Source organism: Cnephaeus nilssonii (genome assembly GCF_951640355.1).
Source record: "Cnephaeus nilssonii genome assembly, chromosome: 5".
Taxonomy (NCBI): domain Eukaryota; kingdom Metazoa; phylum Chordata; class Mammalia; order Chiroptera; family Vespertilionidae; genus Cnephaeus; species Cnephaeus nilssonii.
The window spans coordinates 30,235,976-30,250,989 of NC_137076.1; the positions used below are offsets into that span (position 1 = coordinate 30,235,976).

Here is a 15,014-nt window from a genome sequence, read left to right on the forward strand (position 1 = left end):
TCGTGAATTTAACATTATGTGTATTTTACTACAGTAAAACACCTGGGGGGAAAGGAGAAAAACACGTTAAAATGGTAGGTTTTATATTATGTGTATTTTACTACAATTAAAAATAAAAAAGAGGACCCCGAACCGAAGCCACCTTTTGCGGGGGGGCGGGGAGGGTGCAGTAGCAGTGGTTCAGCCCTGCCACTTCCCAAAGAGTGAGACAGGGAAGGGAAGAGGGGAGACCCAGCTGTTAATGGAGTCCGTGGCTGACACTAGATGAAGAGACTCTCAGGACTGAGGCTGGCAAAGTGGGGTCAGGGAGTGGGCAGAGCTGCTGCCCCGTAGGGAGAGGACGATGGGGAGAGGTCCCAGCACTGGGATGAGGAGCCGTGGGCTCTGCCACTGACTCGCTTTGTGGTCTTGGATGGGGCGCTGCCCAGTCTTTGCCTCAGTTTCCCCAAAGAGAATGGTCCGAGAGTGCCTTCAGATGGACCCACCAAGGGGCGACGCAGGCTCCAGTCACCAGAGGGTGTGTGGTTCAGCGGCAAAGAGCAGAGCCCATCAGGAGAGGCCCTGAAGGTGTCCAAAGCCAGTGTGTGATTGGGCAACGTCCTGGGTTGGGGCGGGGGTGCCAGGTGTTGAGAGTCACAGAGCAAGAAACATTGAGCCAGAGACAAAGAGAAGCAAGGAGAAAGAAACGCCCAGAGAAAGAACAAGGAGATCAAAGATATTTTGAAAGATGTTTGCAGAAGACGGGGTGGGGGTTGCAGGCAGGTGTCCAGACCCCTGGGATGGACCCCGAGGTCTGGGCCCAGGGGTCTGGACACCTGCCCCATGTTCCATCCACCCTACGACAATCTTCCATCCCCAAGAAGTGGCCACGACCTTGCCTAACTTCTGTGGACCTTGGTTTCACTTCCTGTGAAATGAGACCGTCGTTGGCTGCTCTGATGCTGTTGGGCCCTGGGTCCCCCAGCCCCAGCTTCTCCCACTCATGGTCCCTGTCTCTCTGCCTCCCTTCACGCCTGACTGCCCGTGCAGAGCTCTGGGGAACAGCTCCGGGGTGCCCACTTCTGCCCCAGGCAGGAGCTAATTAAAGCTGCGTCCTGCCGGGCGCTGCTGACCACAGTGGCTGCTCCCACCAGCTGGGCTGGGTGATGGGGAGGGGTGCCTGCCCCAGGCCTGAGACGGCGCTTGGAACGCTGGGGAGAGGGCACCAGGCAGAGCTGAAGACAGGCGCTAGCATTTTAAGAAACATTTGTAAATGTAAAATGGTACAGCCGCTGTGGAAACAGTTTGGCAGGGCCTCAAAAAAGTTAAACGTAGAACTACCATAGGATCCAGCAATTCTGGGTAGATACCCAAAAGAATTGAAAGCAGGGACTCAAAAGAGATACCTGCACACCCATGCTCACAGCAGCATTATTCACAATAGCCAAAAGGTAGAAACACCCAAATATCCATCAACAGATGAATGGATAAACGAAATGTGGGATATACAGGTGTACCCCTAAAATGTATACACCCTTTAACAGCTGATAGCACAATGTTGAAAATGAAATGTATTTTAATAAGCACTGCCTTTATAATTATTTTAAGTATGTGTACACACTTTTGGGACACCCTATATGTACAACGAAATATTATTCAGCCTTACAAAAGAAAGAAATTCTGAGCCGTGCTACAACATGATGAACCTAAGGACCTTATGCTCAGTGACATAAGCCAGACACAAAAGGACAAATAGCGTATGATTTCATTTTATGAGGAGTCACATCCATAGAGACAGGAAGTAGATGGTGCATGCCAGGGGCTGTGGGCGAGGATGAAGAGTTAGTATTAAATCAGTTTTTCTGGGGATGGGGGACACACAGGGTCCAAGAGTTTCAGTTTTGCAAGATGAAAAGAGTTCTGGAGATGGATGGTGGTGATGGTTGCACAACAACGTGAATGTGAGTAATGCCACTGAGATATACACTGTAAAATGGTAAATTTTACCACAATAAAAAATTGTAATTGGTATACATTACAAACCTCCTCCCCCACAAAGGGCAGCATCTGTAAGTGTACAACGAAATAATTATAAAGTCATGTGATCACCTCACAGATCCAGAAATAGAACATGGAAGCCACCAGAAGCCCCATGTTCCATCCACCCTACGACAATCTTCCATCCCCAAGAAGTGGCCACGACCCTGGCCCTTGTGATAACCAGATCATGCTTTCATTATGGTTTCCCACACCTCGTGCGTCGCTCATCATTGTAGTTGAGGGCTTCTCATGTTGAACTTACGTAAATGAAATCACAGTGTATGTCCACTTTTGTGTCTGGTTTCTTCCGCTCAACTGTGGATGTTGTGTGTCTCGGGGATTAATTCCTTTCTATTTCTGTGCAATATTTTATCCTATGAATATACTACAAATGGTTATCCATTGTCCTGTGGGTGGATGGCACTTAGGCTTTCACTGTTTGGGGCTATTGTGAATAAAGCTGCCATGGATCATTCTCACGTATATATTTTGATGCACAAAGGCAGATCCAGGAATGGGATTGCTGGTTATAAGGTTGGTATATGTTTAGCTTTAATTGATTATTTCAAACAGTTTTCCAAAGTGGTTGCACCCACGTGTACTCCCACCAAAGGGGTCCTTGAATCTTATTAGTGCTTCTTTCTCACCAACTCGGGTTTTCCAGCCTTTTAAATGTTAGTGGTGGGTGTGCCATTATATTTCATTGAGATTTTAACGCACATTCCCGGATTAATGACGCTAGGCAACTTGTTGCTTTTTAGAAGTTCTTTATATACATTGTGTGTTTATCTGTTTTTGTTTCTGTGTGATGCAAACATCTCCCAATTCATGATCTATCTTTCTGTTATTTATTTTTTCTGTGTGTGTGTGTTTCTATTTTCTGAATTTAACCCCCAAAGGCCTTCAGGAAGATGAGAGGAATTAAAATACCTAGCCCTGCCCTGGCTGGTGTTGCTAAGTTGTCAGAGCATCGGCCTGCACACTGAGGGGTCACAGGTTCAATTCCTGGTCAAGAGCAGGTACCTGGGTTGCAGGTTCGATCCCCAGCCATCGTCATGGTGTGTGTGGGAAGCAACCAACCGATATGTCTCTCTCACATCAGTGTTTCTCTTTCTCTCTCTCTCTCCCCTTCCCTCCCTCCCTTCCATCCTCTCTAAAAAGCAGTGGGAAAAAGTATTCTCGGTTGGGGATTAACAACAAAAAATAATAGCTAGCCCTAAAACCTGAGAGAAATTAGGCATGGCTGGCAAGAAATCGGGCTGCAGGGGATGCAAAATAGGGGCAGAACCCTTCCTCCTTGGGTCCTTCCTTGCCTGTGGAGCCCCGCCTGCAGAACAGGGAGTGGTCTCGCCCTGGAAGGGAGGGACCAGAGCAACCTTCCATACCGCCCGCCAGCCTCTGTGTCTGTGAATCTTTTTTTTTTGTTTTTTTGTTTTGTTTTGTTTTAAAATATATTTTATTGACTTTTTACAGAGAAGAAAGGAGAGGGACAGAGAGCTAGAAACATCGATGAGAGAGGAACATCGACCAGCTGCCTCCTGCACACCCCCCACCGGGGATGTGCCCGCAACCAAGGTACATGCCCTTGACTGGAATCGAACCTGGGACCCTTCAGTCTGCAGACCGACGCTCTATCCACTGAGCCAAACCGGTTTCAGCTGTGTCTGTGAATCTTGCTGCTCCAGGGAGGAATAACCCAATCGCGGGTCGCTGTCCCTGGTGCTGAAACGGTTCCCAGTTCTCTTTGCCCAATCTCTTCTGGGACTCTTAGTTTTTCTTTTCTAGTTGGTGAAAATGTGTGATGTTTACCCGTTTCCAGATATATAGAGCCTTGGCATTCAGTTGCTGATAGGGTGGAAACGTTTCCCTAGCCCCCAATTCATCTGTTGCTGTCCTAACTTTCAGAATGTGATCTCACTCAGAAGTAGAGTCATTGCGGACGGAATTAGTGAAGATGAGGTCATGCTGGATCAGTGAGTCCTAATACAACACAACGTGTATCTTCATAAGATGGAGGAAGTCTGGACACGGGGGTGTGCACACAGGGAGAAGGCCATGTGGACACGAAGGCAGAACTCGGGTGATGCATCCTCAAGCCAAGGGACAGGAAGGACTGACAGCAACACTGAGGCTGGGAGAGGGGCCTGGATCGGATTCTCCCTCTCAGTCTCAGAAGGAACCAACTCAGCTGACACCTTGATCTCAGACTTCCAACCTCCCTTTAAGGGAAAACGCAGCCCACCCAGTGCCCACACTGGGTGAGCTTCTCACTCTGATGCCAGCCCTGGCCACCACCACACCACACATCAGCCCCATTGATGACGTGGGAGCCTGGGCCGGGTGTCAAGCAGCCCCTCCCCAAACTGGCTGAACCCTGAGGGGTTAGCTGACCAGTGGTGCAGGTAGAGAGGGCAGTCCAATGCTTAGCCAGAATGCTTAGCACTTGACAATTCTATGGTTCCTTTTACACCCACCTCCATTTTCAAAGCTAGGACCAGGGCTGATCTTGGGAGGGTCAGTGCCCACAGATCTCTTGAGAACCAAGGGCAGAGTTGCACCAATGGGGGGGATCCATGGGGGACAAGAGATTTCCTCCATGTATGAAAGTTTCCTGCCCAGACAGTGTGGCTCAGTGGTTGAGCATCGACCTATGGACCAGGAGGTCACGGTTTGATTCTAGGTCGGGCACATGACCAGGTTGTGGGCTCAATCCCCAGTAGGGGGTGTGCATGAGGCAGCCAATCAATGATTCTTTCTCATTATTGATGTTTCTATCTCTCCCCCCCCTTCCTCTCTGAAATCAATAAAAATATGTTTGAAAAATAAAATTTCCCAATACAGTAAGTAACTAGACATGCCTCATCATGGATCTCCTTATAAGGAGAGGGCTCCCCGTCCCTGAAGGTAAGCAAGCAATGGCTCCACAAGGAGAAAACGTCTTTGCCAGGGAATCCTTAGGGTCCCTCCTCATGCCAAGATCCTCTGCTCTCTGCTCTGAGATCTGATCTTTGGTGATTTCATGTTGAAATTGTAACAACAATAGTCGACTTCCACTGAGCACCAGGCACTGATGGGGGCATGCCACCCATATCAATCCTCTGAATCCTCAGACTAGACAAAGATAATGGTACTATTGTTTCTATTATTATCTCCATTTTACAGATGGGGAAACTGAGACACCAGCCATTGGGTCATCTGCCCAATGTCACAGAGCAACAGAGGCCAGAGGTTTCTGAGTTTCAGAAAACCACAGCACACTGGGGACTACTTAAGTTGCTGAAGCTTGTTACGCTGATTGAATGGCCTAAAAATGTTTTAAAATGAAAAGGATGGTTTTTCCTTCTTACTATTTATAATGCTTATTCTCATGCATAAGTCTGGGATTTTTGTCACTTCCTGGGGAGCTTGGTAACCCTGGGGACTGACCCCGGCTGGCCGTGTCCAGGCACACCCATGCTCAGCCTCTCACTGACGGACTTTGGCCCATTTCTCCTCAACTGAGTCACCCCCTCCTCTGGTAAGCCTCACCACCCCAACTGATGTTGGGTGAGGCACCTCATGGGCGTCTCCTGTGCCTGTGTGTCCCCCATCTCTGCTCACTCATGCTGTAACTGCCTAGTCGTGTGTTATTGGCCCCCAAAGGACTGTGGGGACCCTGAGGGTGGGGACAGGGTGTGTCCCAGTCACTGACGTGTCCCCAGGGCCCAGCACACAGAGTGTGCTCAGTAGAATTTGGCCACTGATAACGGCCTCCATCCTGGTCCAGCCCCATCATCTCCCACCTGGACAGGGCAGTTGCTTCTGCCCTGGTCCCCCAGCTTCTATCCTGGCCCCCAATCTGTACTCCCCACAGCAGCCACCAGCGGGCGACTGTGAGCACCTGAGTCAGGTTCTGTCCCCCTCTGCCCACAGCCCTCCAGGACTCCCACCTCCTTCAGGGTAAAAGCCCAAGTCCTCCCTGAAGCCCACACGACCCTGCACAACCTGCCCCATCCACTCCCCACCCTCGCCTCCTCCCTAACTCCCTTGATTACTCTGCTCCAGCCACATAGGCCTCCTCACTACTCCTCTACCACGCCAAGCATGGTCCTGCCCATGACCTTTGCACATGCTGTTCTGAAATGTACTTCCCCAAACCTTTTCAGGGTTCACTCTCACCTCCTTCAGATATTAGCTCAAATGTTACCCCCTTAGTGAAACCTTCCTTAAGCCCTCAACCATCTCCCATCTTGTTCTTTTTTCCCCAGTGCCCTTATCACCATCTCACATGCCATATATTCTATTTGTTCAGCTCTGTCTGCCCCGCTGAACTGTAGCTTCCATTAGGAGTGGAGTTTTTATGTGTTTTGTTCAATGCAGGTCCCCAGGACCTAAATAGTGCCAGGCATGCAGTAGGTGCTCAATAAATGCTTGTTGACTGACTGACTGAATTTAGTTTGTTTCCAAACTGATCTGCTAATATCAAGACCACTTTCTTGAGGGCAGTGACCACATTTGATTCATTTTTATTCCTCCCCCCCCCCCCCAGTCAACATTTTCTGAGCATCTACTGTGTGCCAGCTTTGCTGGGGAAACAGATGCAGGAGAGACAGGCTTGTTCACCTTCTCTTTGAGCACCAACATCTCCTTCTCTCCCCAGCCAGGACCCTAACCTTAACTGACTGCGTGAACCCCCATTCCAAATCCCTTTGATCCAAAGCCCTTGCACATGGTACCTCACATTCTTGGTCCTTAATTTCAGCTCTGTGATCTAGTGGCTAATCTAGGCCCAATGATTTTGCACCAGCTCCTTAGCGTCACTGAGCCCCACTTTCCCATTCATAAAATAGCAGTCATAACACTATCTATTAAGGATTACAGGAGATCCTGCCTTCTGCTTTGGGACCACTCTCCATCACCCGCCTGCCCCTGGCCACCCTCTCCCCCTCTTCCTTCCTCCTCTCAATCTGAGACCGTCACCCACCTCACTGAGGGCAATGGGCTGATGGGCCCTCTCCCCTATTCACTGTCCCTCCCCACACTTATAAACGTATCTGTTCCCATCCAAGAGGGCAAGGCCTCAGGCTCAGGGATCACGTTCCGTGACCCCTCCACGGGGTGCACCATTTCTTGGCTGACCTTTTACCTCCCTGGCTGCCACTCAGCCTCCCTTGCTGCCTTCTCCTCTGCCCCAGCCTTCCATGTTGGGACTTTTCAGGGCTCTTCTGGATCCCCTTCCCAGATCTCTTGCCCACAGCCATCTTAACTCCTCCCAGGGTTTTAGTCACCAGTGATTCACCCATCCTTGCATCCATCCATCCATCCATCCATCCATCCATCCATCCATCCATCCATCACTTATCCATCCACCCTGGAGCAGTGACTTACCCATCTCTCCCCTTAGCACTGTAGGGATGGATCACCCTCTGTGGGGGGCTGTCCTGGGCACTGTGGAGTGCTGAGCAGCATGCCTTGTCCCACCCACTCAATGCCAGGAGCACCGCCAGTCGTGACAATCACAGATGTCTCCAGACATTACCCAGTGACCCCTGGGAGCAGGGTCACCCTGGGTAACAACCACTTCACAAGAATCCTCTCTCTTCCTCATCTCCTACCCTCCCCAACCAAGAGCTGATAATTTGACATCTTAAATATGTCTCCAGCCATCCCCTCCTCTCCAAGTCCACAGCCCAGGCCCAGCTTAGGTCTCATCCTCTCCCACCTGGCCCACGGCTTGGCCACCTCTCTGACCTTTGGCCTCCCATCCTACCTCCACACAACCCACCAAAGGAATATCCCTGCACTCAGCTGTGAACTGTGTCCCTCCCTAGCTCTAAACCCAACATAGCTCCCCAGGGCTCTCAGGTCAAAGCCAAGATTGGCAGCCTTTTCAGGCTTTCCCAACCTAATCACTGCTGTCTTCTGACCTCTTCTCTCAACATTTCCCTCTGCTGCTCTTAAATTCAATCCTCTTGTAATTTCCTAGACCCACCTGCAGCCCCCTTCATGCCTCCAGGTACCTGAGTCTGGAATTCTAAACCCTCCCACATACCCAGTCATGTTCTAGGACTCTCAGTGCCTTATTTTCCCCATCTAGGAAGTGGAAGGCCCAGAGTCCACATTCTCCAGATTCTGAAAAGTGGCCTCCCTAAGGGACCGCTGCCCACAGCCCTCCAGGGCTCCCACCTCACCGAGGGTAAAAGCTCAAGTCCTCCCGAGGTCCACACGGCTCTGCCGGACCTGCCCTCTTCACTTCTCTGCCCTCTCCTCCTCCCTCTCTCTCCCCTGCTCATTCTGCCCCAGCTACACGGCCTCCTCACTGTTCTTGCAACAAGTCAAACTCATTCCGAGCTCAAAACTTAGGCACATGCTATGTCCTCCCCCTGGAACGCCTTTCTCTTGGCTTTGGAATAACAGTTTTCCCATCTGTCATTCAGATCTTATCCCAAATGTCACCTCCTCAGAGAGGCCATCTTTGGCCACCCCAAGTAAGCTGTCACCTAACACACATCTGGCTTTCTTTCCTTCATAGCAACTCATTTCTATCTAAATCTTGCTTATGCTTACTAGTTTATTGTCAGTCCCTCCTCCCTGCTGGATTTCTTGGTGTCCCCAGAGCCTTGCTCAGTGCCTGGCACATCATAGAGACTTGATAAACAGTTGTTGACTATCTAACTGCCTAACTATGTATTGACAGCAACAATATGCAAGGCATTACTCAGTAATTACATCAATCACATTATATAAGTGAATTCTAATTTTTATAATGACTCTCTAAGATAGCTATCAATAGTCTTTCTCTTTTACAAATGAAGAAGCTAAGAAAAGATGAGGTGACTTGTCGGAAATAAAAAGCAGAGCCAGGAATGGAAGTCAAGTCTGTCGGCCTGCAAAGCTGATGGCCATCCCACCCACCAGGTGAGGAGGAAGGTGGCAAATGTTGGGGAGGTGTCCATATTCCATCCTTCAATGCACCCATCCATCTACTCATTTAGCCACCCACTCACCTGTCCATTCATCCACCCATCTTTCCATCTTCCATCCATCCATCCACTCACCCACTCCTCCATCCATCCATCATCCACCCGTCTTTCCATCCACACTCCATTCATCTATCCACCATTCATCCATCTTTCCATCCATCCATTCCTCCATCCACCCATCTATTCTTTTATCCATCCATCTATATATTCATCCACCCATTCTCCCACCCACCATCCATCACTCTATTCATTATTCTACCCATCTACCCACTCTTTCACCCACCAATCCACTCATACATACACTGAGTCATTGTCATCCATCCATCCATTCATGCCCACATTCATCTGCTCACTTTTCCATCTATCTGTTAGCCAGTCCACCTTCCACATCCCCTATTTCCCCACACTCCCATTTCCTAACGCTCTCATTCATCCACATGCTCCACTTCAAAATGGCAAACAAGATGCAGTCCCTGTCCTCAGAGAGCTTGTGCCTCAGTAATGATCACTCCAGACCAACAGGACTATTGCTATGTCAGTGTCTCCCAGATCCAGCAGCCCCTCCCTGGCCTTGGTTCCCTTCATCCCCAGAACAGCCAGCCTCCCGGAAGGCTTTCACCATGAGTCTACATCTCACAGTCACATCTCTTTCTCTGCCGCCTCTATTATTCTTCCGAAGTGGGCCAGGCTCAGGCTGGGAGGTGTGATGCCTGGCTCTATTGCTGTGTGACTTGGGGCTGGGTGTTGGCCCTCTCTGAGCCCAAATTCCTCACCTGGTCCATGTGGTAGAGGGGAACCTGGTTCTCTAAGAACCACTGCAACCTGAACACATTCTGTTCCTTTACATTCCTCTCTTCCCACACTGTGGACCTCACCACAAGGGAAGCTTCCATTTTATCCATGCAGGTATGTAGGAAGTGGGCATATTCTGAATAAGGCTGGGAGGCTGGGTAAGAGGCTGGTGGTGGCAATGGAGGGTAATAAGACTTAAAGCTCCCTTTCCGTGCAGGACTAACTGAGATCCTCCACTGCTCTAAATTCTTTCATGGCTACCAAGTGCCCTCAGGAGAGAATCCAAGCTCAGTTTAGCATCAAAGGCTCTTCAGGGTCCAGCCCATGCTGATTCTCTGGCCTCATCTCCTGTGTCTCACTTAACTCCCCCTCAAGTTCAGCTGTGCCCCTTCATACCTCCAGGACGTTGCAAACCCAGTTCCTTCTGCCCATATCCATAAGGACGGAAACATCCATCTAGCTGACTCGCTCCTGTGTGTTCACACCCATCATAGGGTCCAGAACACAGTAAGTACTTCTGTTAACAAATAAATGAAATGCTTTCTCCACCTGACAAGCTCTTATTCATCCTTCAAAGCCCCAGTTCTAATGCCCATCTTCCATGCAGCAGGATTTCCTGTTTCCCTAGCTAGTTCCCTCAACCCTGCATCCTTCCCTCAGACCCAACACTGATCACTGTGGCTGAAGGTGCCAATGTCTGCTATCTTTCCATCAGAGGACCCTCTCTTGCCCAGTATAAAGCAAGCCCCCAAAAGGCTTTCAAGAAGTGCTGGCTGAATGAATAAATAAATGGGTGTGGTCCCACTAAGTGTTCATTATGGCCAGGTTCTCATCTGCCAATTTTAGGGGTGAAAGAGACAGGAGCCCATTTCAGAGTTCACTCCTGGGGCCCACTCCAATGCCAGAACTTCTCAGGAGAGACCTGCTAAAGAAGCCCCACATCAGAAGGGGACTCTGGGGCTCCAAAGACCCTTTGCTCCTTTCCCACCAGGGTACAAGCTCCATCCTCCCCCCACCCGAAGCCACCAGAGTTAGCGCGCCTCTGGGCCTTTGCACATGCTGTTCTCTCCACCACGAATACCTTTCTCCCTCACCAGATCCTTCTCACACTTCAGGTCTCGGCTTAGTCACATAACACGCCCAACTGCCACTGGCCAAGCACGAACTCTGTGCCAAAAACGTTAACTGCCATCCCCATCCTCACCTTCCCCAACTCCTCTGAGACGGGAGGCTCCTCTGGCCTCTCAGTTCTATAGGTGACAAAACTGGGGCGTGGAGAGACAAAGATGCCCGCCCGAGCCCACATAGCTGGGAAGATGCAGGGAAGCCGACTCATCTTAATGTTACGCTCTTCACTGCTCTCCCACGCTGACCGCCTCCCCCAGGAAGCCCTCTTGCCCTCCACACAGGCGAGGGCAGAGCCTCCTCTAGGTTGTCCCTGCCACTGTGTGTTTCTGACATCACAGCCTTGACATCAACACTGTGCCCTCCCACCAGACTGGTTCTGAACCTTGGAGGGGTCTGCGGGGGTTATCTATCTGTTGTGTCCAACATTGTGTACCAGGCCTGGCACACAGCAAGGGCTCAATAGCCCTACGGGGAGTAATGGATTCACGTATTGCTTACTCTCACAGAGATTCCTGTGCCGTGAAATCCCAGCTGTGCTCAAACACGGGCACACAGTAGGTGCTCAATCAATGTCCTCTGCCTGAAGGAGGGCAGAAAAGATGTCACAGTCCCTTGTAAGGCCCCAGGGGCCTCATAAAAGCCTGTTAAATCAATGAAGAGTGGGCAGCTGGGGAAACAGAGGCACAGAGCAGCCCGCCTGCCTCAAAGCCACGTGGCCAGTCCCGGTGGCTTCTGCTCAGCCCCCCCCCCCCCCGCCAGCCACTGCGCCCTCCGATGCCACAGGGAAAGGACTCCTCCCTCAGTCCCCCACCCCGGGCAGTGCCTGCCAGCAGCCCAGCCCGTTGTCTCCCTGGGGCCGGCACGTCACACTCGGAATCTCACGCCTCTGAGCCCAGCCTGCTCCAGCCTCCCCACCTGCCACCAAGCAGAGCAGCTGGTGCTCCCATGGAAACCACAGCCCCCCCCCCCCGTACCCCCACACCACACCGGCCCCCCTCACAACCTCCGTTTTAAGATAAATATCGTCATTAACATGCAAATGCATATGTGATTACCATAAATGGGGGGCCACAAGGCAGCGGCCAGCGAACCCTATCGCCAGGACGGGCATTAATATTCAGCCCTGATTAAGGAAGAGGGACACCTCAGGGCTCCTACAGGCACCCAGCCCCCTCAGAGCGAGGATCCTGTGTGTGTGTGGGGGGGCGGGGGACTGTCGACCATCAGGGTACTGGAAGGGGCTGATGACTGTATACTGGCCACTGGGAGCCCTAGTCCAGCCCTCAGTTCCTGGCCTGAGCTCCTGGCTGGGCTGGGGACACAGGGGGGCCCTGTTCCTCTGGATGAGGCACAGATCTGGGGGATGGGGTAGGAAGCAGCCTTGTGACCTCCTGATCCCCCTTCTCCATCTCTCTCTCTCTCTGATTCCCACCCTCTCTCTGCCTCTCCCTGTGTGTGTGTGTATGTGTATGTATGGGGGGGTGGCTCTCTCTCTCCACTTCTCTTTAAAAAATACCCAGCCTGCCCTCTTTCTGAGGACCCCTCACTTCTTGCCCTCTCCAATCCCCAAAGCCCAGGGGATCTGCTGAACGCCCTGCCTTTCTCTTGGTTCCAGCAAGACCCCCCACTGTATAGGCCCTTAGGAATTGGAAGGCCCCCACGTACAGGCCCCACCACTGGCTGTGGCTGTCAGATGTCACAGCCACCTCCCCCATGCCATCGCTGGGGAGCCTCACTCTCATCTTGGAGGAACCTGTCATCCCTTCGTCACACGCATATACGTCTGCTTCCCCTGGCCTGGGCGGGAGAAGGTGTGTGACAGTGGGGAGGGCAGCTCTGGCTGGTCTTTGGGACCCAGAAGTTGGCCCAGTAGTTGGCTCTGTGAGCCTGTTTCCTTTTTATATGAATATGGTGGTGCTCACAAGCCCCCCTCAGTGGCGAGCCCTTTGGGGAGAGATCAAACAGGACCCTGAATGTGAACATTAAGGATGAGATGGTCATGAGGATAATGACAATGCTGGGGGGTGGGGGGCATGGTGACCACAATGGATGTTTTGACTTAACGTCATTCTGGCCCTTTCAGCTGACCTGATGCCCAGCCTCATGGGATTCTCCCAGCATCCAGGGGCCCAGAAGGCTGGGCGAAAGGGAAGTTTCTCCCCACCACTGGGCCCAGACCCTTCATCCCTGCCACTCTCCTCCTAGGTCACATGGAGGAGTTAGATGTTAGTTGCTTCCCCAGAAATTACACCAGATAAGTGTTCTCTGGGAGGTACCTGGACTTCCCCTCCCCCCACATCCCATTCATCATTCCACTTCCCTTTGCTTGAGGCCCCGAGAGGGGAAGCCACTGGCCAGAGGTCACACAGGCCTCCATCCCAGCTGCTGGCACTCAAGACACCCCCACCTCCAGCTTGCCTCCCACAGGTGAGGTCCCTCCAGGCCCAGGACCAGGTGGGACCAGGAGGGGGAATCTATTCTTGACCTGAGGGTGCTGGGGGAGGGCAGAGAGGAGAGAAAGCCCCCCACCCTCTTGTTACCCTCAGGCCCTACATCCAGGGCTCAGATTGGCCCAGGGCCCCTGTGAAGAGGAGGATGAGGACTGAATGTCATGGACACCCTGATTCCTAATTTTAAGCCTCCAAGGAAAGATGGGAAATGGGAAAGACCCTGAACCCCCGCCCCCCCCCCCCGCAATCCCAACATTCTCCAGCCAGAAAAAAAAAACAACCCCACATTCATGGGGCCCTGCTTTGTTAACAGTAGGGAAACTGAGGCTCTGGCCCAGGCGAACCTGGGCTGCAGCTCCACCCCCTCATCTCTTCTCGCCTGGGGGGAGGATTTCCAGGGGAGATTTAAAAATGAGGAAGGGGCACCTCTGCAGCCCATTGGTTTCCCTGTCCCAGAGCTCGCCAGCAGCCTTCCAGCCCAACATTTGGGGGGCCACATGGACACCCCCCGAGTCCCATCAGAATCTTTCTAGAAATGGGCTCTTCAGACATACCAGAAAATGACCAAAGCAATGAAGTGCAGCGGGGATGGAGGAGTGTGAACAGAGCCCTCTATAGAGCCGTGGGTTCCTGAGCTGGATTCATGGGCAAAAGTGAGCCCTCTGTCCTCCTAGGCCACATGGAGGAGTTAGATTTTCCAGGCCCCCCTTCTTTTTGTGATGATGGAATTCAATAAAAGGTTAAGGGTGGGAGGGGGGTTCTTTCCTCCCTAGGGTATCAGCTGAGGTCTAGCTGAAATGACAGGCCCGGGCTCCATCCTACCAGACTCACATTCATTCATTCATTCATTCATTCATTCATTCATTCAACAAACATGTATTAATGATTACCATGCTGAAACACCGAGGGGAGGATGGAGATAAATGGTTCTGAAATAGGTCATGGGCGCTGGTCCACCCCTAAGGTCCCTCCAGGATCTTGCCATGAGTGTTCAGTGCAAAGCCTTTGCCATCTCCAACCCCAGCCCCCAATGGCCAACAGAAGAGCTGTCAACACCACCCCAATTGAGACCGTGCTTATGATCAGAGTCCAGGGCTGGGGCCACAGTCCCTGGCACCTGCGCCCAGCATGCCATCAGAGAGAGAATCAGGTAGGGGGGAGGCAGGCAGTCCTCCCCACCCAATCTGCCTCCCCGCTGGATTTGCAGGCCGCCCACACCTCCCCTGTCCACCCCAGGATCTGGGCTCTGCCAGATGGACAGCCCAGACTCATCATCGTTGGCCTCAGACCTCAACACATTGCTAACGGGATCGGCTAGTTTTAACTTGAGCCAAAGGTGGAGGCAGGGAGGGGGAGGGCAGAGAAATGGAGGGGGATGCTGATCCGAACAGAGAGGGTGGGCAGGGGGGAGGGTGGACGGTAGCATTTGAGCCACCGGAGGCTGGTGCTCCCCCCTCAGCCTGGCTCAGCTCCCTGCGCCCCCCAACCCCCCTCTTGCTTTCTTTGTAGTTACCGATTAGCCCGGGGTCCTGGGCATCCGTATGTCCCGGAGGCCAGCTGGACCTGCCCCACCGGCCTGGCTTTGTGAAAATGACCAAAGCAATGGAGTCCGGAGGCGCAAAGTTCCCCGACGGGGCCTGGGGAGGCCGAATGAATGGGGGGA

At 52.0% G+C, this 15,014-nt stretch overlaps 1 protein-coding gene across 1 annotated transcript in view; it reads right to left on the bottom strand.

Annotated features, from left to right (window-relative positions):
• Positions 1–15,014, bottom strand: part of CELF5 (CUGBP Elav-like family member 5) — a gene marked incomplete at its 5' end in the record, with an annotated part of 44,029 nt that overhangs the window by 28,301 nt on the left and 714 nt on the right. The window lies entirely within an intron of this gene.